Source organism: Schistocerca americana, chromosome 2, assembly GCF_021461395.2.
Source record: "Schistocerca americana isolate TAMUIC-IGC-003095 chromosome 2, iqSchAmer2.1, whole genome shotgun sequence".
NCBI lineage: Eukaryota > Metazoa > Arthropoda > Insecta > Orthoptera > Acrididae > Schistocerca > Schistocerca americana.
Genome location: NC_060120.1, coordinates 363999726 through 364022536, shown reverse-complemented (window position 1 = coordinate 364022536; position 22811 = coordinate 363999726).

Sequence of the window (22811 nt, the reverse complement as noted above, 5' to 3'; positions counted from 1 at the left end):
TTTCAACTTCATCTGCAGCGGAGTGATAGGTGATCTCCGACAGTAGTATCACGTGATGGCAAAGCGGATGTTTTCATAGCAGAGCATGTCACAATGGGAACGTTAATAAACTGTTTATTCCCCAAAGGTAGCAACGTAGGCTTGCTTATAGCATCCAAACGATCATACCTCTTGCATGCAGATGATCTCACAAGCAGGCTGTGACCAATTATTTCAAATATCTTGTACCTGTTGTAAACGTTCGGCAGAGGGTGTGGTTGCCGGTAAGGAACGAGGCAATTTTTGTTCTACTTTGTTCCGTTGGTGCTCAGTAGGTGAGAGTTCTGAGATCTTGCTGTGAAGAATAGCTATACACCACAAAGAAACGTTTCGACACAGGTGCTCTCTTATTTGGACGAGTGTCATCTGGATGAAACAGCAGCTCGTCTTCGTATCGGAAGGATATCGATATGGGAATAAAAAAAATTGCTGGATAGGACGAGCCTTGGGGTGTGTCAGCCAGCTGCCAGAGAGTAACTTCTCGTGACACCCAGATGGGTAACTGCCAGAGATAAATTTCCTCACCTCTTCGATCACTGCCTACTCAGAAATGCCTCTCTCCGGTACCATATTGCTTCCTATTGTGTGGATGCGGGAGTGCTGTTGTTCGCTTCTGACATTCTACCGTTCACTCTCGCAAACTGATATACTGATTTGGGGAATAGTCTCGCTAGTTTCTAATTATGCTACCATCATAAAAATTAAAACTATGGCAAATTCAATTAATGTCAGATTTACTGTGGTGTATGCTGCCGGGGCTGGTTCGGTGATGACTCCATAAGACCCAAAAGTCACTCTCTTAAGAAACAATCTGGTGGAGCTTCAGCCTTTAGAATTCTTACATTATCCCTACTCCTCATCTTTACCCGATTATGTAAAGTTTTTAGACCCTATATATTTGAAACGTATACTTGTGAAACGATTCAGTCGCAGTGTTAGGTAACGAAACATTCCGTAACTCACTTGGGGTGTTATATGAAATCGAAAGAAAAATTTAACCCTGAAAATACCTTATGAATATGTATCCCGTGTTTCATCACCGGATCACCTTCGCTTTCACGTTGGGTGAGTGGGTAGCAAACTGGAATCGCCGATCGACCATGCAGAATTTACTGCTGTCTGGGAGATGAGAAGCTTAATTCCTGTCTGGATATTGTGATGTCGCCATGAATCACATCATGCGAGCGTTATAAAAGTTCCTAAGAAACACAGCGACTGATTTCCGTACAATTACTTGCATATACCGCAAGATACTCTGCGATGCGTGCTAAAGGTTCCTTTCTGTCATCCTTCTCCGCTTGAAATTGTGCTCCATCTCGAACGGTTCCACATGTTCTGACCTTTTATAAACAATGTGTGGAAAACACAACTGTTCAAAATAATAATAATAATAATAATAATAATAATAATAATAATAATAAATATCTAAGATACAGACAAAAAATAGGAATAGATAATACAAATATTAAAGAAGAACTAAAAGAAAAATATAGACAAAGACTAACAAAAATACTGAAAACAGAATTGACAGCAAGAAACAAGACAAAAGATATAAATACTTATGCTATACCAATATTGACCTACTCATTTGAAGTAGTGAAATGGAGTAACACAGGCCTAGAACCACTCAATACACTTACACGACCACAATGGCACAAATATACAATACATCACATACATTCAGCAACAGAAAGATTCACATTAAGCAGAAAGGAAGGAGGAAGGGGATTTATCGATATAAAAAACCTACATTATGGACAGGTAGACAATTTAAGAAAATTCTTTCTAGAACGAGCAGAAACTAGCAAAATACACAACGCAATCACTCATATAAATACATCGGCTACACCACTGCAATTTCATAACCACTTCTACAACCCTTTAGATCACATAACATCAACAGATACGACGAAAGTAAATTGGAAAAAGAAAACACTACATGGCAAGCACCCGTATCATCTAACACAGCCACACATCGATCAAGACGCATCCAACACATGGCTAAGAAAAGGCAATATATACGGAAGGATTCATGATTGCAATACAGGATCTAACAATGAACACCAGATATTACAGCAAGCATATTATTGAAGGTCCCAATACCACAACAGATAAATGCAGACTTTGCAAACAACAAATAGAAACAGTAGATCACATCACAAGCGGATGTACAATACTAGCAAATACAGAATACCCCAGAAGACATGAGAATGTAGCAAAAATAATACATCAACAACTTGCCATACAACATAAACTAATAAAACAACACGTTCCCACATACAAGTATGCACCACAAAATGTAGTGGAGAATGATGAATACAAATTATACTGAAACAGAACCATTATAACAGATATAACAACACCACATAACAAACCTGACATACTCACCAATAAAAAGAAGAAATTAACACAACTAATCGAAATATCCATAGCCAATACAACAAATATACAGAAGAAAACAGGAGAAAAAATTGAAAAATACATCCAACTGGCTGAGGAAGTCAAAGACATGTGGCATCAGGATAAAGTTGACATTATACCAATTATACTATCAACTACAGGAGTCATACCACACAATATCCACCAGTACATGAATGGAATACAGGTACATCCAAATTTATATATACAACTACAGAAATCCGTAATTATTGATACATGTTCAATTACTCGAAAGTTCCTAAATGCAATGTAACATATACCGTACAGTTAAAAGGAAGTAACGCTTTATCAAGGTCCGCGTCACTTTCCTTTTTTGACCAGACATAACGTCTGAGAAAAGAAAGAAATAATAATAATAATAATAATAATAATAATAATAATAATAATAAAAGAAGAAAACACCACAATCACCCATCTTTGTATCTAATGAATTACTTAAATTAATAGTATTCATATGAAGAGAACCTGGTTTCAAGTTCTCTAAGATAACATAAAATACACAATGCCTTCTGCGCATCATGTTCACTCGTAAGGCAGAGTGCCAAATAAATCGTTCAGGAGATCATGCCTTGTCGCAGCGTTACGCTGATCGTTCTATTTGTAGCCTTCCTTTATTTCAATACATGCAGTATACTGTAAATTTTGTAGCTTCTTTTTGATCACATACTATGCATGTTTACTCGGTATAATTAGTTAATGTGGGATCACATACCGTTACCTCACTAATTGAAATGGCACGTTATCCGACAAAAATACTCACTACATTTAAGTATCATTAACAGTGAGACACCGTGAATTTCTACAAAATAACCCAATGAGACATACAGGCAAATCATTCATCGACAAAGCAAATAAGTAACAAGCGTTGCATATACCAAAACGATACACAAAGACTGAATGATATTCGTCAAAAGCAACAAGCTGCCTGCACTGGTAAGAAGCAGTAACTAGTATAAACCGGGTGGCGTGTTACAGCAATCTGTTTTGTTGATATATGCTTTTAAACAGATAATGTACGTAAATGTAAATCAACGGCTCGACAAACAGCGCGTATACGTTACGCCTTCCTGCATAATAAAGCCCACGCCAGTGTTTTGAGAAAACACGGGACTGATGATTAATTGTAAAACGCGTGAACTTCTCAAAACAGGGGTTTATTACTCGTTTTTCCTCCCATTCATGCAACTGATAAACTGTAATGTAGTTTTTTAGGTGAACACTCGAAATGTTTTGAAAATAAATCGGAGTACGGACGGTGACCCGAAATTCATCTGGATCAGTTTGCATAGGGTGGCGTTACCTTCCGTCTCGGAATGAGACGTTGAATAGAACGTTTCTCAAAATGGCGACATTAAACAGGCGTTAAAAAGACAAATGACTTTACACAAATCAACTGTCGCGGCATGGAGGCAAGCCACGTTGATGATGAACAATAATTTCCCTAGGAGCATCGTACGGTGAAGGTCACAGGAATTTCTGTAATTCTGACAAAAGCGTTTACTTTTTCTGATCCATCATATAATTACTTTTCTTATAAGCGGAGCCGCATCAAGCCAATGAGTAGGCTGATAGCCGTCATTGTTCGACAACGGTAACCTATCAAACCCATACAACTCCCAGTATAAAATGTTACGTACTGCAAGAGAAGTGACTGGAGAAAATATCTCGGGGGGTTCTAGCTTTCGATTGGAAGGCAGTTAGGGAAAGAACACGAACAATGTACGGTCGTTCACCTCCGAACAATTGGCCTCCATGCTCTCCTATTTTGCTGCTGAAACACATTCGAAATACAATACAGATTATGTATATGATAAGAAGACAAGATGATAATTCTTCTTAAACAACGAACTCGATTAATTGTAGTAAATAGATAATTATTAAGCCATCAGATTAAACCGAATCGACTCACATGTTATCAGTATTAGCTCCCCTTAGAGAAAGACAAAATGGTAGGCAGAAGGCAAATGAAGTAGTACCTGTCATTTCTTTCTCAGATCTAGAGGTTTCTTTGATCATAAATGATTGTTGGGTTTACAAAAGTGTTCGCTGGTTTATTGGCAAGTACATGTTTTATCAAACGTATTTAGGAATACTTTGTCTTTTTCTCGCACTGGGTCATTTCAAACAAAAAATAAAAGAAAACGCTTCAATAGGGCGAAGTAAGTCTTGTTTCGAGTAACGAAAATATGCTGCGATTTAATGATCTCTGCTATGGAAGCAAAACAATAATTGTTTAATTGCTTTAATGTAACAATCAAAAAATCGACGTGCTCCGTGAGTGCATATCCCGCGTAAAAACGTATCTACACTGCAGGCATAAAACAAGAGATCTTAACGTTCAGAGAAAAAGTAATTGGAGTACATGCAGATTCCAAACGAGACGTTTCCAAGAGGTAGTTACTTTCTTGTGTTATTGATGGTAAATGAGGTTACGAAGAAGGAGAAAAAAATATATGTATGCTTAAAAGCTTTGGGATTTCTTACTTTGATGCATATTTTAACTCTGAGTTGCATGATTAAAGGCGGAGATTCTTAAAATAATTGCTATATGTCTTTTCCAGTATCGGAAAATCCGTTACCGTATAGATTAAAGTACCAGTTGATATTTAGAGTACTAAAAACAATATTTTCCAGTGGATAAACCGTATCCAAAGCCAAAATATTGTACGTATGATACCCGCTGAGGAGCTAATACATTAATAGATATCATAAGGGAAGTAAAGCCAATAGGAGACCCAGAGAGTAAGGAAACCTTGATTCCTTCAATACCGTAAAGGGTAGAAAGAATATAGGGAACTACGCATACGGGTGTCGTCTTGTATGTGTGTGTGTGTGTGTGTGTGTGTGTGTGTGTGTGTGTCTACAGGGTGTTTCAAAAATGACCGGTATATTTGAAACGGCAATAAAAACTAAACGAGCAGCGATAGAAATACACCGTTTGTTGCAATATGCTTGGGACAACAGTACATTTTCAGGCGGACAAACTTTAGAAATTACAGTAGTTACAATTTTCAACAACAGATGACGCTGCAAGTGATGTGAAAGATATAGAAGACAACGCAGTCTGTGGGTGCGCCATTCTGTACGTCGTCTTTCTGCTGTAAGCGTGTGCTGTTCACAACGTGCAAGTGTGCTGTAGACAACATGGTTTATTCCTTAGAACTGAGGATTTTTCTGGTGTTGGAATTCCACCGCCTAGAACACAGTGTTGTTGCAACAAGACGAAGTTTTCAACGGAGGTTTAATGTAACTAAAGGACCGAAAAGCGATACAATAAAGGATCTGTTTGAAAAATTTCAACGGACTGGGAACGTGACGGATGAACGTGCTGGAAAGGTAGGGTGACTGCGTACGGCAACCACAGAGGGCAACGCGCAGCTGGTGCAGCAGGTGATCCAACAGCGGCCTCGGGTTTCCGTTCGCCGTGTTGCGGCTGCGGTCCAAATGACGCAAACGTCCACGTATCGTCTCATGCGCCAGAGTTTACACCTCTATCCATACAAAATTCAAACGCGGCAACCCCTCAGCGCCGCTACCATTGCTGCACGAGAGACATTCGCTAACGATATAGTGCACAGGATTGATGACGGCGATATGCATGTGGGCAGCATTTGGTTTACTGACGAAGCTTATTTTTACCTGGACGGCTTCGTCAATAAACAGAACTGGCGCATATGGGGAACCGAAAAGCCCCATGTTGCAGTCCCATCGTCCCTGCATCCTCAAAAAGTACTGGTCTGGGCCGCCATTTCTTCCAAAGGAATCATTGGCCCATTTTTCAGATCCGAAACGATTACTGCATCACGCTATCTGGACATTCTTCGTGAATTTGTGGCGGTACAAACTGCCTTAGACGACATTGCGAACATCTCGTGGTTTATGCAAGATGGTGCCCGGCCACATCGCACGGCCGACGTCTTTAATTTCCTGAATGAATATTTCGATGATCGTGTGATTGCTTTGGGCTATCCGAAACATACAGGAGGCGGCGTGGATTGGCCTCCCTATTCGCCAGACATGAACCCCTGTGACTTCTTTCTGTGGGGACACTTGAAAGACCAGGTGTACCGCCAGAATCCAGAAACAATTGAACAGCTGAAGCAGTACGTCTCATCTGCATGTGAAGCCATTCCGCCAGACACGTTGTCAAAGGTTTCGGGTAATTTCATTCAGAGACTACGCCATATTATTGCTACGCATGGTGGATATATGGAAAATATCGTACTATAGAGTTTCCCAGACCGCAGCGCCATCTGTTGTTGAAAATTGTAACTACTGTAATTTCGAATGTTTGTCTGCCTGAAAATGTACTGTTGTCCCAAGCATATTGCAACAAACGGTGTATTTCTATCGCTGCTCGTTTAGTTTGTATTGCCGTTTCAAATATACCGGTCATTTTTGAAACACCCTGTATGTGCATGGTGGGTTGAAGAGAGCTCCGTTGTCAAGAGAGATTCTTGGAATAATACACGACGCCTTTCTTGTAAGGCGATGACTTACGACTTCCTTGAGTACTTCCAACCCAACAGACCAATCAGCACCCCAATTATCTATAAACAATTAATTTCGCCAGCCATAGCACTCTGACACGTACTGTACACACGGGAACGATAGACATGAGATGGGCAAAATAATTATCTTTAGGTATTTTGTTTCCGTAAAGAAGCTGAAATTCCCCATGTTCCTTCGCCTGAACAGTTAACTGGCGCTTACGTCTCCCTCTACCATATTAACGTGTTTGTTTCAACCTCTGCTCCCGCTAGCAATCACATCAAGTCATTAAACTATGTCGTTTGCTTCAGCTGTTCGTCATCAGTTTGTGTGTTTCTGCTAACTGTGCGTAAAACTTCGGAATAATATTAGCTCAGCGTTGAAGAATATTTGAAAACATAGCACGAAGTGACAATTAATGGGAAGGTGAGGATTCTCGTCTTCAACAAGTCAACGCCTAAACAATAGAGTTGTGGCGATTCGTGAATGAGTCGTTCATTTGAACGACTCTAAATAAAGAATCGTAAGAATCGAATCGTGATACGGACGAATCGTCGTTCAAAAGAATCGTAAGAACGATTGCGTGTTTCCGAGTCGTGACGATTCCAAGTTCCAACGATTCATCGATTCTTAGTACGCTATGCTTCGAATGCAACTGCCGAATCATGCCGAGTCGTGTCGAATGATAACGACGGGAATCGTGATACGGACGAATCGTCGTTCAAAAGAATCGTAAGAACGATTGCGTGTTTCCGAGTTGTGACGATTACAAGTTCCAACGATTCATCGATTCTTAGTACGCTATGCTTCGAAGGCAACTTCCGAATCATGCCTAGTCGTGTCGAATGATAACGACCGCCAGATGGCAGTGAAGTGGAGAATGAGTGTGAACAAAGGAAGCAATTTTGAATCACCTTTCGCAAAAATCGACTCCTCTTTCCTGGCATACTGAAATAAAACAATAGACGCAATCAAATCAAACGAGATCTTTCATCAATTAAGTCATTACACGTATAAATCGCGAATCACACTTGTAACGTCATATGCATGTTTACTCATAAATAAACTATTTCTGGCATATCTTATAATGACACAGTTCGATGCTAACCCCATTGACAATTTCAGACATGTCCTGCCATCTGTGTGTAAGATGTAGAACTTTTTGCATTCCGTAAGAATCGTGCCATCGCAGACTAGAATGAATCGTGCGTGAATCGTGAACGAATCGTAGGAATCGATTCGCAGTGTGTGATTGAATCGTAGGAATCGAATCGGGAAAAAGAATCGTGTTGCCCAACTCTACTAAATAATAACGTCTGTATTTCCCGCGAGAATGTTCGTGCAGGAAATCATCGCGTTCTGGCTCGGCGCTGGCGATGCCAGCCCGCTTTCTTTACATGATTACACCATCCGCCCATAGATGGCAGCTGTTGCGCTAGCGCGTGCTCTAAACCAGGCAGAGCAAATTGCATTCCGTACTGCGTTATACAAACGGTAGGCAGAGCAGTTAGATAAGCTAGTTGTTATCAGAGTTACAATCCATTTCTTAAGACAAGTATGTATTCTACCTATATTAAAGGCCGCGGGGTACCAGAAATATTTCCCATTTGTATTAGAAAGGAGATTTTCGTAACACCATGTAACCTTATTCATCATTATTTCGGTTTTTGTTTTCTTGTGGTTGAGACGATATAAATGCTTCGAACCGGTAGAGAGGTATCATACAGGATAATGTTTTGACGTTTCTCATGCTCTTGGTAGCAGTATCCGAGAAATTGTTGAAATTACTTTCTTAGTTAAATATGGTAACAGATATACGTTCCCGTTTATTAAATCCGAATTGACAGATATTATCAATTCTACTCTTGTCAACAATATTCTAATCAGTAACAACCCATAAATTCTGCGCTTTATCGTGCACTTTCATAGGTGTTGTTACTCTATTTTAATAGAGCTTTTGACTATGTAGACTCTGCGAAAACCCTACTGTACTCGTTCTACCTGAGATCATCTGAAACCGAGGATATTTATGTAAGAACAGATGCAAAGGTTTAGTTAGCTACATGGAAGTGTTACTCACCGGAGTGGATCAAAGAAGATAATTTAACTGATCTGAGTGGAACATAAATGTTGTGCTCTACAATTTCGGGTACACGGAAAGAGAGATTCCACATGAGATAAACTGGTAAAATTGGGATTGTGAAGTATAAACTAAATGTCAACGAAAAATAGACCTAGTGAACTCTCTCGTGGGCGTAATAAATTATTGCTGTACGGTGCATACAATCCAATAAGTGTTAGAAATACCTATAACGTATTGTAAACGACTTCCGTTACAGCTCCTACACAAAGTTCAGTTGCATATTGAACTAGCAGGAGGCGACATAACGATTCCCACGGTGGTCCCGCTGCGCAGGGGCCACTGATGACAAGGCCTTGGCATGACGTTTCTCGTGATACAAACAAGGTCGACACTGTCCTCTGGAGTAGTGTAGCTCATAGTTTCGCGAATCGCAGTACATGAAATGAAGTGCAGCTGAGCTTTGTAGGCCTGTTAGACGGCTAATGTTCAAATGTGTGTGAAATCTTATGGGATTTAACTGCTAAGGTCATCAGTCCCTAAGCTTACACACTACCTAACCTAAATTATCCTAAGGACAAACACACACACACACACCGTTGCCCGAGGGAGGACTCGAACCTCCGCCGGGACCAGCCGCACAGTCCATGACTGCAGCGTCCTAGACCGCTCGGCTAATCCCGCGTGGCAGACGGCTAATGAATGGTATTTAGTTGTCAGTGGCTACAGAGACTTTCGGTGTGGCTTGTTTCATGGTATATGAGGGCCACCTTTATAGTTTTACAAAAACAGTCAGAGAAAATATTTTTTTGTGAAAATCGTATTATTGTGAAGGTTTGCGATGCACACACACACCTTTTACATTGCTCTGAAGCTGGCACCGCCATGTTAGAGACCTGAAAAATTAGCAAACTATTGTTTACGATTGATTTTTGTTCTTAATTTCTGTCGTGTGCACACAATTGCTTTAAACAGCAAATGCTTTGGTGAATAACACAGCCCCAGGACGGCATTTTCAGAAATTTTTTGCTCTTAATTGCATATTTCATCTAATTTTTCGCCTCGATAGTGTAACTTTCTTTTTGTTTCGAATAACAAAGAAGAAAAGTCTATGATATAAAGGGGCTGCTTTCGTAATACCGCGTTTCCCCATTACACACAAAGCTGGGTTGCTATTCCAATGCCTGAAAGCCTCGGTAGTGTTGACGACTTCAAAAGGGGGAAACGGGCTGAATGTTGAACTGAAGTTTATATTATGGAGAGCGTTGGACTTGGGTAGTCCACAAGGCTACGGTGGTGTACTGCCTAATAAGCGGGAGACCAGGGTTCAAGTGCTGATCGTGGCACAAATTTGAATGTTTCGCTTCAACTTCTATCCTTTTCAAAGCTCACAATCTGTTTCCCTTAATGTCTTGCTACGGGACCTTTACGCGCACTTTCAAATTCTACACGCTAACTACAAGGTGAGGGGAGATATCGGTTGAGTATTTATCTGTAGGTTACTGTGGGGTATCATTAAAGGAAAACATAGCCAAGTGACAGTGCCAGTAGCATTTCGAAAACATTCTTATCCGAACAGCAGTACTAAGGAAGTTAGGACCGTTTTATGGGGTGACCGTAGGGCAGACTGCTGGGAGTGTCATACTTAACAGCAGTTGACTGACCAGTTCAACAGTCTTCGGACGAGAAATACTGATTTCAGCAGAGTTTAGATGATTGTTTATGCTTAACCGTGCCCAAGGTGTATTAAAGTGTATTAAGATGGTATCTGCTGAAGAAGCTATTGAACTAGTGCTATACAGGAAGAGGAGAAGGCAGTAGGAACAACAGAACTGGAGGTTCGACCACCAGCTGACAACACTACAGCAGAAGCAGGCTCTTCGTGAGAAGCAAACCCACTGGCAGATAACCATAATGGATAAACCCATCAGACAGAGACTAGGCACGTTAAAAAATGGAATAGATGTTCACACAGGACAAAAAGAAATAAGAGCAAGGTACATCAAGCTGGAAGGAGCTATTGCCGGTACAGAATCGAGACTAACAATAGAACTCAAAACAATACGATCAGAAGTCGATGAAAGGATCAAGAGCATAAGGGAACATATGGGTGAGATAATCGAGGAGAGCTTTCTCAGTATGGCTGAACAGGTAGGGACTGAGGTCACCGAATAGAATGCAAGCTAAGGCTGCTAAACAAGTGAAGCGTATAGAGGCCATCGTGCATGAGGTTTCTGTAAAATATGGAGAAACCAAAGATTGAGTAGAAACGGTACAGGTACAGGCTAATGTCATGAAACATAAAGTAACCGAGATAAATCACCAATGGCGAGGAGAGCTGAGAAATTTTTCGTGTATTGTGTACCAGAAGAGTGCTTCGAACGAGAGGTAGAGAAGGCGACATTCAGCAACTTAGAATTTAAAAGAGGAGGAATAATACATCCAAAAGAATTTGTAGATGGATTGAGGGAAAATATACCAAATCACTGGAACGATGATAACAAAATAGTAGATGATAACAAAATAGTAGTTCAATGAGGGATAGCACCAGCATTCAGTATCAAAGCTTGGAAGAATTTCTTCAGAAGTTTAGAGAAAAAATTTGATCATCAGCGATTCAGAACAATGTAGTGGTGGATCTTCTATGTGGACCAAAATATAGCGGAGGAAATGTGTACTCATACTGGGAAAAGATAATCGGAAAACTACACTATACAAATCAGTTTGGGGATGATACACTCAAATATACGGTATTGTGGAACAAGTTGCCGAAGGCGGTACACGAAGTAATGGGAAGAGGTTCTTGGACGGATGCAGAAAGTTTTCTGAGGATGGTGCAGCGGGCAGAATCGCAATTCAATAATCACAATCAACCTGAGCAGCATTTGAACTACGTGCGTGGATCGATGCGAGACATTAATAATAGGTAGAAATGATCGAGGAAGATTCAGAAACGGAAGAAACGAGGGCAGAACAGGCGGAGGAGAAAAAACAGGGAGAAATCAGAACCAGAGACGGCAGGAAAACTAAGGAACGCGTATGTGGAGGTACGCACATAGTCGAGACAGCGGCGAGGGGAACTAGTTGGTGCAGCCAGCAATGGAAAAGGGAGAGGAGGCGTAGTACAGGAACAGGAAAGCGAAGATAAAAAAGGGGATGAGGAAGAGATAGACGAAATCATAGCCGTAGAAGGAGCATGGATGATGCTAATTAATTCCTAGCTTAGATATGAGGAGAGTGTGGGGTAGGAGAGTATTGTTAAGTAAGAAAGAGAAAAAAGTGAGGGTAACAATCGACTAGAGAGATATGAGGATGTATTTTGGAAATACGAGAAGGACGTTCTAAGAGACAAGGTGGACTTTACAGGTTTTGAAGAACATCATTGGAATGGAGGAGAACAAAATGTCATGGGTAAGGGAGAAGGAGTTCTTTGTATAGCAGACGAAGAGGAGCTAGAGAGAGACGATGAAGGGAGAAAAATGGAGGAAATAACGACTAACAAGTTCCAGATCGACAGGGACAACAGCAGAAAGTAGGGAGGCATGGTGATTTGACAGGTATAAATGAAAACGAATTTGAAGCTGCCGTAGAATTAATGGCTATTTATACTAATTGGAAGGAAGGAGGAATTTTTAAAACGCCACAAACCAAACTGATGGGAAATGAAGACTTGACAGGGCGGATAGAAAACACTTTTGAAGTCAATGAAGCAACTGGTTATGGGGACAGATACATACTAGACAAAGCGCCAGCATATATATCCAAACAGCCTATCAAAAAAGTGCCAGACAAGGAGAGTGTCATTGGTTGGAAAGAATTTCGATGATGTACTTGGGTGCAGAAGCAGAAAACTGTTTATTAGAAAATGAAGTGAACAATAGGAAATATGAATACAAATTTCAGTCCTTGGTAGAAATGAGGACAGTAATACACACAGAGGAGCACCGGTTGACAACGGCAATACTGTCACGGCTATCTGCGATAGAGTTTTTCAACATCTGCTGAGGAGTCATCAGATTGTAACAATCCCAGAGACCAAGGTCAGAATCGAGAGTGCCACATGCATGTTAACCAAGCCTGTTACCAAATCAGTATACACAACTATCAATTTAGGGAACTCTGAGATGGGCCAAGACTTTTTAGTGGTATCAAAGCTGAATGTTGATTTTGTCTTAGGAGTGGACGTGCTGTGTAAATACAAGGCTAAGATGGATTGCTAATGGCAATGTGTGGAGGTCACAAAGGATAATCAGACAGAAAATACGCCACTACAAGGTATAATGTCAAGAGAAGAAGCACTAGTATGTTGGTTACACCTTAAGGAGTGTAAACGACTTGACGTAGAGAGGTAAGAAGAGAGGCACAACAATCAGGATACTGCTGGCATCAAGACAGAAGAAGTGAAAATATTGGAAAAAGTAAATCACTAGGTAAACATCACTCTGGACCAGCACAATGCTGTTAGGGAGTTGCTACTAAAGTATAACCAAGGGCGATGCATAATTATGAATATCAGTTAAGAATCAAAGCTTTTCATCCTTTTGCCGCAAAACCTTACTCTGTACCACTAATTAAGAGAACTGCCGTGAAAGAAGAGCTTAGAAAGATCAAGCAGGGGGAGTGATTGAACGAGCAAATTCACCTTACAGCAATCTATTGTTCATAGTAAGCAAACACAATTGCTCTCTACGTGTGGTTCTGGATGCCAGACACATTAATATGATGCCTGGGGCGGAAACAGATAGGCGAGAAAACATCTCAGAAATTTTGCAAAAGTTCAGAGGAGAGAGGTACTTGTCAAGCTGAGACCTATTGTGTGGGTACTGAAATGTATCGTTGGCAGAAGATAGTAGAAAATACACAGCCTTTTTGTCTTTGGAGGATCCTACCAGTACAAAGTGGGCTCTTTGGTACTGACGTATCTCTATAAGTGTTTATCAGAGTTCTAGATGCTGTTTTGGGGGCTGAGTTGAGTTACAGATTAATCGTCTATGTTGATGACCTTCTGATAGCTACAGAACAATGGGAGGCGTGTAACCAAATCCTAGAAGAGTTATTCAAGGCACTTAAATAGGGCGGAATGAAGTTGAAATCGCTAAGTCTGAATTTCTAAAACAAGGAATTAAATTTTTAGGGCCTTACATTTCAGGGACAGAAATAGAGCCAGAGCCAGAGAAAATAAGAGCAATAATAGAGAAGCGACCTCTGAAGAATTAGACGCAATCAAAATCACTGTATGGCTTATGGGAATTCTATCGAAAATTTCTTCCAGAGGAAGCTTTGAGTGATCCACACTTAGCGAGGCTGAGTAAGGAGAATAGTATTTGGTTTTGGATCCCAGAATGACAACTAGCATTTGATAAGACAATTACCGTTTTGCCTCACAACGGATGCCAGTGTTTATGGAATCGGGTGTCACCTTTTTCAAGAAACCAGAGAGAAGGGAGTGAAGCAGCAGAAAACTGTAGCATTTGGCAGCCGTCTCCTAACTAGTTGTGACAAGAATCACAGTATCAGTGAAAAGGAAGTTTTAGCCATTATGCAAGGCCTGAAGAAATATGTTATATTTGGGGGCATAACGATATAGTAGTGAAGGATCACAAAGCTTTAGCGTGCCTAAAGGCATACATATTACTACATGGGAGGTTGATGTTTGGTCCTCATTCCTACAATAGTCTGATTTCCAAATAAAATATGTCAAAGTGGAGCATAACGTGTTACCAGATTCTCTCTCTAGGTTGCCCTTTTCTAATGAACAAGAAGGCAACATGGGAACATGGGAAGTTTAAAATCATATTCATCAAAGGAACTCCACAAGAAGCCGCAATCAGAAGAATTTGTGAGAGATTACCTGGCTGCAAGAGGAAGACTCTCATCTAAGGATGATTCGGAACCAAGTTCGACATGATGGAGAAAAATTGTCTAAGGATTATCTTATTTATGGTCAAGTTTTATTTCAAAGGAGGAGGGAGGAGAATTTGGATTGGAGAATCCATTGGCCTGATAAGTTAGTGGAAAATGTGACAGACTATGTACACCTTATCCATGGTCACTTTGTGCCCCAAAAATGCTTAGACAGATGGTTTGCTTCGAGCAGAAGAACTAAACAAAGGATCAAACGTGTGATCGACATCAGAAAGTTAAGGTTCAGAATAAAATACCACAAGGTTCCATGTGTAATATCCTAGCTCAGGATGTTTTTGAATTAGTTTGTGCAAATTTATTCGGCTCCCTTCCGAAAACTACTGGAGGCGGTCAGTGTGTTTTGGTAATGTATGACATACTCTCCAAATTCGTAAAGTTCTACGATGGGTATCGATTTTGGTCCATCCTGTATTCCGTCAATGAAATTTTTGAGGGATCGAAAGGTTATAAAGAAGTGCATCTATAGAGTATTTGTGTTCGTTTCCAAACATATTTGATTTAGAACTAAAACAAAAGGAATTGTGTCAGTAAAAATTGTACGTGAAACTATTAAGCTTAGAGAATAATACTATATGTGTAATATATTTTTTCTACGCTAAATAACTTTTACATTGCATTTTACTGAAATAATTCCTCTGGTTTTGGGCCTAAACCAAACAATAATAATTGTCATCTTTGGAAAAAACTGAAATACTCTTGATTTACAAAAATTTCATTGGCACACATACAGGGTGGGCCAATCGCAACCTAGTCAAAGCATTCTGAAATATCTGAACACTTTATTGAAACTACACGATTATTTATAACATATGTTCTCGAATTGTTTTACATCTTTGTTGACACATTTCGTCAGATGACCTAGGGCACTCAAGCATACTTACTATGCAGTCGTTTATTAGAATCGATGTCTTCAAAAGCGTTGTAAATAGATTCCTTTAAATTCTCAATAGTTTGCGATTTTGTAGCATACACTTTCACGTAACCACAAAAGAAGAAATCTACTGCTGTAAATTTGGGACTTCTGGGTGACACTTCTGTTGCCTCTCCAATAACTTTCCCACGAAATAACTCATCCACGTAGTTTCGCATAGCTGTTGCGTAATGCGGTGAGGCTCCATCATGTCGCAAGTAAAGCAAGTTCAAGTCGTAGTAGGTTATTTTTAGTGCTGGAATGGCATAGGTTTTCAACATTTCCAGGCAGTTCTCTCCAGTTATTGTTTCATCAAACGACCAAGACTCAATTACTCAACGACTTGAGATACCACCCCAAACGGTAACACCAGGCTGGTTCAACCGCCTCTCAGAAACGATGGTTAGTGACTTTTGGTCCACTACGTCAAATAATAAATGTTGTAGAATATTACACCAGTGTTTTATGTTTCTCATTCACAATACATAAAATATTGTACCAACAAGCAAAGAAACCATCAAGTATGGCATTTATTTTTTATATAAAGGAACAAAAAGAAGTCGATTTCCGTTATTTTTAAGGACTTCGTCGGTGACTTGTGGCAAAAAATTGTTGGACATCATTCAGAATTAGTTGTTCTTCGATCCTGTAAAGCAATGTCCATTGTAGCTAATGGAACAAGCGAAAATTTCTTTTTTGGAAGTTCTTCACTAATGATACACTTTTGTTGGTTTTCTTTCGTCTTGGAATACCGAAACATTTGGGTGCTGCTTAGTTTCCGGTGTATAAAAATACATTCGGATTTCGTCTGCTATTACGACGTTGTGTATGGATTTTGCACGACTGTCTGCCGAAAGTTTTGGGGACTTGCTGACACTAGCTGAGACGAGCCTGCCTTTGAGCTTCATCGAAACTTTCATGCGAAATGTCAGTTGTTTTATAACATAGTTCCTTTAAGTGTTCACTGTAAAGAAATTACTTACAAAATTTGTTAGCTGCCCGAATTGTAATGTTAACTGATGTCAGATATTAAAAATGTTCAAATGTGTGTGAAATCTTATGGGACTTAATTGCTAAGGTCATCAGTTCCTAATCTTACACATTACTTAACGTAAATTATCCTGAGGACATACACACACACACCCATGCCCGAGGGGGGACTCGAACCTCCGCTGGGACCAGCCGCAGAGCCCACGACTGCTGCGCCTAGACCACTTGGCTAATCCCTCGCAGTTCAAATATTAAAACACAAATAATTTTAGAATGAGTTTTTCACTCTTCAATGGAGTGTGATCAGATTTGAAACTTCCTGGTCCATTAAAACTACACTCCTGGAAATTGAGATAAGAACACCGTGAATTCATTGTCCCAGGAAGGGGAAACTTTATTGACACATTCCTGGGGTCAGATACATCACATGATCACACTGACAGAACCACAGGCACATAGACACAGGCAACACAGCATACACAATGTTGGCACTAGTACAGTGTATATCCACCTTTCGCAGCAATGCAGGCTGCTATTCTCCCATGGAGACGATCGTAGAGATGCTGGATGTAGTCCTGTGGAACGGCTTGCCATGCAATTTCCACCTGGCGCCTCAGTTGGACCAGCGTTCGTGCTGGACGTGCAGACCGCGTGAGACGACGCTTCATCCAGTCCCAAACATGCTCAATGGGGGACAGATCCGGAGATCTTGCTGGCCAGCGTTGGGTGGCACGGGATACATGCGGACGTGCATTGTCCTGTTGGAACAGCAAGCTCCCTTGCCGGTCTAGGAATGGTAGAACGATGGGTTCGATGACGGTTTGGATGTACCGTGCACTATTCAGTGTCCCCTCGACGATCACCAGTGGTGTACGGCCAGTGTAGGAGATCGCTCCCCACGCCATGATGCCGGGTGTTGGCCCTGTGTGCCTTGGTCGTATGCAGTCCTGATTGTGGCGCTCACCTGCACGGCGCCAAACACGCATACGACCATCATTGGCACCAAGGCAGAAGCGACTCTCATCGCTGAAGACGACACGTCTCCATTCGTCCCTCCATTCACGCCTGTCGCGACACCACTGGAGGCGGGCTGCACGATGTTGGGGCGTGAGCGGAAGACGGCCTAACGGTGTGCGGGACCGTAGCCCAGCTTCATGGAGACGGTTGCGAATGGTCCTCGCCGATACCCCAGGAGCAACAGTGTCCCTAATTTGCTGGGAAGTGGCGGTGCGGTCCCCTACGGCACTGCGTAGGATCCTACGGTCTTGGCGTGCATCCGTGCGTCGCTGCGGTCCGGTCCCAGGTCGACGGGCACGTGCACCTTCCGCCGACCACTGGCGACAACATCGATGTACTGTGGAGACCTCACGCCCCACGTGTTGAGCAGTTCGGCGGTACGTTCACCCGGCCTCCCGCATGCCCACTATACGCCCTCGCTCAAAGTCCGTCAACTGCACATACGGTTCACGTCCACGCTGTCGCGGCATGCTACCAGTGTTAAAGACTGCGATGGAGCTCCGTATGCCACGGCAAACTGGCTGACACTGACGGCGGCGGTGCACAAATGCTGCGCAGCTAGTGCCATTCGACGGCCAACACCGCGGTTCCTGGTGTGTCCGCTGTGCCGTGCGTGTGATCATTGCTTGTACAGCCCTCTCGCAGTGTCCGGAGCAAGTATGGTGGGTCTGACACACCGGTGTCAATGTGTTCTTTTTTCCATTTCCAGGAGTGTATATACTGCACGGGGATTGGAACTGGGGACATTTGCCTTTCGCGCGCAAGTGCTCCACCAACTAAACTACTGAAGCACGACCCGTCCTCACTGATGTATGTCTCACTTCCTGCCCTCCAAACTCCAATCTGGAAACGTGTCCCATACTGTGCACAAGAGCCTCCCACTCGTACCAAACCTCCAGAAATGTCTCAGCGTAGCCGGTGAGTCCGTAAATGGTGGTGTAAGAGGCTTACGGTATAACTGGTCATGCTTTCCCACCCCAGTTATGTGATAATTAGGCCAGTCCATCCATGAAGTGACTTACAAGGGGAGGCACGACGTGGGGATCTTAGATTTACTTCTCACTTAGCATACCTTTTGTAGGCCATTAAAACATGTGCAAGTAGTAAGGTGTACTACTCTGGTAATTCCGAGAAAATCGCAAGACAAATTTTACGCGTGTATTATGTATCTTATATACATATGTGTAGGAACTGGACGTTACCCGGCCGGGAATCGATCCCAGGACCCCGTGGTCCAGAAGCAGCATTAGACCACGCACAAGCTGCAGACTTCCGAGGCCTGGCCACAGTGTCTCATTCCCGCCCTCCCAGAGCCAAGGAAGGAAATGGGTCTTACAGGATTAAGAGATATTTATTTGAAAAATTTATTTATTTATAAGTATTTATTTATTTATTTATTTTAAACAGGATGTTACCACCGCACCAGAAGCTTGCGAGTTGTCTTCGCCCAAATTAATGAAGGCGGGAATCCCTCTAAACGGTTTCGTCAGAGGACCAATCATGTGCCGTGAATCGTCTTCAAGTGTGCTTTCTGGTACACGATACGCCCCAATGAGCGGGAGGATCGTCAGTAATGCGCCTATTTAATTAGAGAGTCGTGTCCGGTACAATGCATGGCGCCGGAACGCCTCATATTTCGTCGTCAGATGGAACCAAAAGTCGAGAGTGCTTCCGGGCGCGGCTTGCAAAACATAGTACAGCACCATGCCCTTCAGTCAGTTGACGGCGTTTATTCTGGCGGTTGGAAAGCAAACAGTATCTGGGCGTACGAGTTCGTCCTGAGTGACAGACTTTGGCTGTCGTCACAACAGGAGCACCAGCTTACATTGTATAATATTGCAGCAGCTGTCCGTCGAAGCACACGTCAAGCGGTGCGCGTCCGGATCGACAACTGCGCAGTGCGAGCAAAAAGGGTCGTCTCTAAGATGGATGGAATGGAGGCGCTGGCGTGTGGCTAATTTGCCGCTCACCACCACGCACCACAAGAAACGAGCGTACGTGGGCAGGAATGGGGCGTGGCTGGCGCGCCATACCCTGGTCTAGCGGATTGTCGGATGTTGCTATTCGACGTTGTTTCGGGGTAGTCGTGCTTAGTAGATGTGGTAATACTCTCTCGTACTCGGCGCCCTCGTCGCCGGTAGATCCCCGGTCATGTTGCTCAGTTCGAAGGAGAAATCTCGGATGTGGGCGACAGAAGGACCTAGGTATCTCACGGCGAATGGCGGTCGAAGGTGTCAAGGTACGACGATCTGAAGCACCGTCTCCGTCAAGCTGATGCTGGTCGACGTCCATGCAAATCGCGCCGTCCGTAGGTATAACGCCCGCGCACGGTTGTGGACATGAGTCAACCCCACGCCTCGTTAAAGTAGTGTAGCGGACTCTGAATACCAGGTGTAGAAGTATGAAACAGGAATTTCCCTACAGATGGTGCTAGCCGTCAGTGTAGGACCCGTGTGACCGCGTCTGCAGCACCATCTCCTTCCTGCAATGGCTGACGACGAATTTCAACACACAGTAACCAAAGTTCCATAATTCGGTATGTGTTTCAAACCCGTAAACATGTCGAGTTTTGTGCCTACGAACTAAGATTTGTGGACAGCATTGGTTTTCTGTTATAATTTGAAGAAAACTGCTGCAGAATCGCATCGAATGCTTGTCGAAGCTTTCGGCGAACGTACTCTCGGGAAAACACAGTGTTTCGAGTGGTTCAAAAAATTCAAAAGTTGTGATTTTGAAGTGAGAAACGACGAGCGGGGGAAACCACGGAAAAAGTTCGAGGACAACGAATTGCAGGCCTTATTGGATGAAGATGATACTCAGGCTCAACAGGAACTCGCGGAACAATTGAATGTGACGGTTGAAAGCTGTGAGAAAGCTGTAGAAATGGGAAAATGGGTTCCGCATGAACTAAATGAAGGACAGCAAGCAAATTGAAAGATCACTTGTGAAATGCTGTTCGCCAGATACAAATGAAACTCGTTTCTCCATAGAACAGTGACAGGTGATGAAAAATTGATCCGAAGCGTCGTAAATCATCAGTGAATCCAGGAAAACCATTTACATACACTGGAAGACCAAATCGCTTTGCAAATAAGACAATGCACTGGTTTTTGTGGGATCAGAAGGGTGTCATCTGTTATGACATGCGAAAACTTGGGGAAACCGTTAACACTGATCGCTACCAACAGCAAATGATCGATTTAAATAGAACATTACGTGAAAAACGACCGGAATATGTAAAGAGGCAACATAGTCACATTGCTCCATGATAACTTCCTATATCGAGCCGTTCTGCTGGAAAATACTGGGGCATGCGGCTTATTCTCCATTTTGAATAAAATATTATTTGTCAGTTACAAACGAAAGACGTGTAATTATTGCATTCATGGACTGTGCGGCTGGTCCCGGCGGAGGCTCGAGTCCTCCCTCGGGCATGGCTGTGTGTGTCTGTCCATAGGATAATTTAGGTTAAGTAGTGTGTAAGCTTAGGGACTGATGACCTTAGCAGTTAAGTCCCATAAGATTTCACGAAAAAAAAAATTATTACAACCAAATTCCGGTTTCATACTTCTATACGTGTTATGGGCCCTATGATCACAAAATGTCCGTACGCCGCCTGGAAACTGTGGTCTATAGTGACCGTTAGCGGAAGAATGTGTACAAAATAGATTTGGACGCTAGGTAAGTGTTGACGTAACACATCCGTAGAATCATATCCATTTTGCGGAATCTGCTGTCACGGAGCAGCGCACGTATCCGTTGTAATACCGGCGATATTTGGCTGTTGCAGTTCGGCGAACTGTACTGGAGAAATGCACCACTAGTGCTTTCAGTGAGGGAACCTTCTGGAAGGGGATCACTGTCAGGCGGAGAAGGCCTCTCGCGACCTTCATGTACTTTTTTTTTCTATTGAATATTTGACGACAATTACTTCTTACGGCAGCATCTTCTCACAGATACATCAGTTACATAATAGACGAGTAAAACTTCTCTTGCGATTTTCTCGGAACTGACGTAATAGTGCACGTTACTACGTCCATAATATGTTGTTTTAATAGCCTACTAAAGTTGAACGAAGTTTCAAGTAAATCCGTGATACCAACGTAGTGGCCTTCCCTCGTTAATGAGCCGCCGCGCCGGCCGCTGTGGCCGAGCGCTTCTAGGGGGTTCAGTCTGGAACCGCGCTGCTGCTACGGTCGCAGGTTAGAATCCTGCCTCGGGCATGGATGCGTGTGATGTTCTTAGGTTAGTTAAGTTTAAGTAGTTCTAAGTCTAGGGGACTAATGACCTCAGATGATAAGTCCCAAGTGCTTAGAGCCATTTGAACCATTTTGAGCCGCCGCGTAGGAATTCTTCCTACGTGTTATGTGGAGATGCTCTCGTAGTTTCATGTCACCTTGCAGAGTAGTAGCAGCGTTGTCGGATTCTTAAAGTTGCATGGGGGCTTAATTAAATATTATGAATGCAAATTCTTTTTAAATTTTTAGTAGCTGTATGTCCGATTACAAAGTCTCGTAAACGGTTGGCCCTGACTAGTATTAGTGCGCAATCTGACTGCATAGAATAACAACAAAGAATGGAATGAAATTTTCCGTTAACACAATTAATTAATTAAGTCCCCAGCAGCTATAAAACCAACGCAACAACAAAGCACAAGTGTAACCGTTCTGTGTGTGGAAGTGTGATTCAACGTACACATCTGGCACGGTTCTTCTTCAATAAGACAAGAAATTTTAAATATCATTTATACTGAAGTAATTAAAAAAATATAAATACTATAATTGCGTAAGGAAACCAGAATTACACTCTAATACAAGAACACGAACCAGATGCTTTGTTGACTGAGCCTGTAATGACGCATTATTTAAGACACTGAAATAATGAAAAAACAGGGAATATTTTACCTTCATATATATTGAC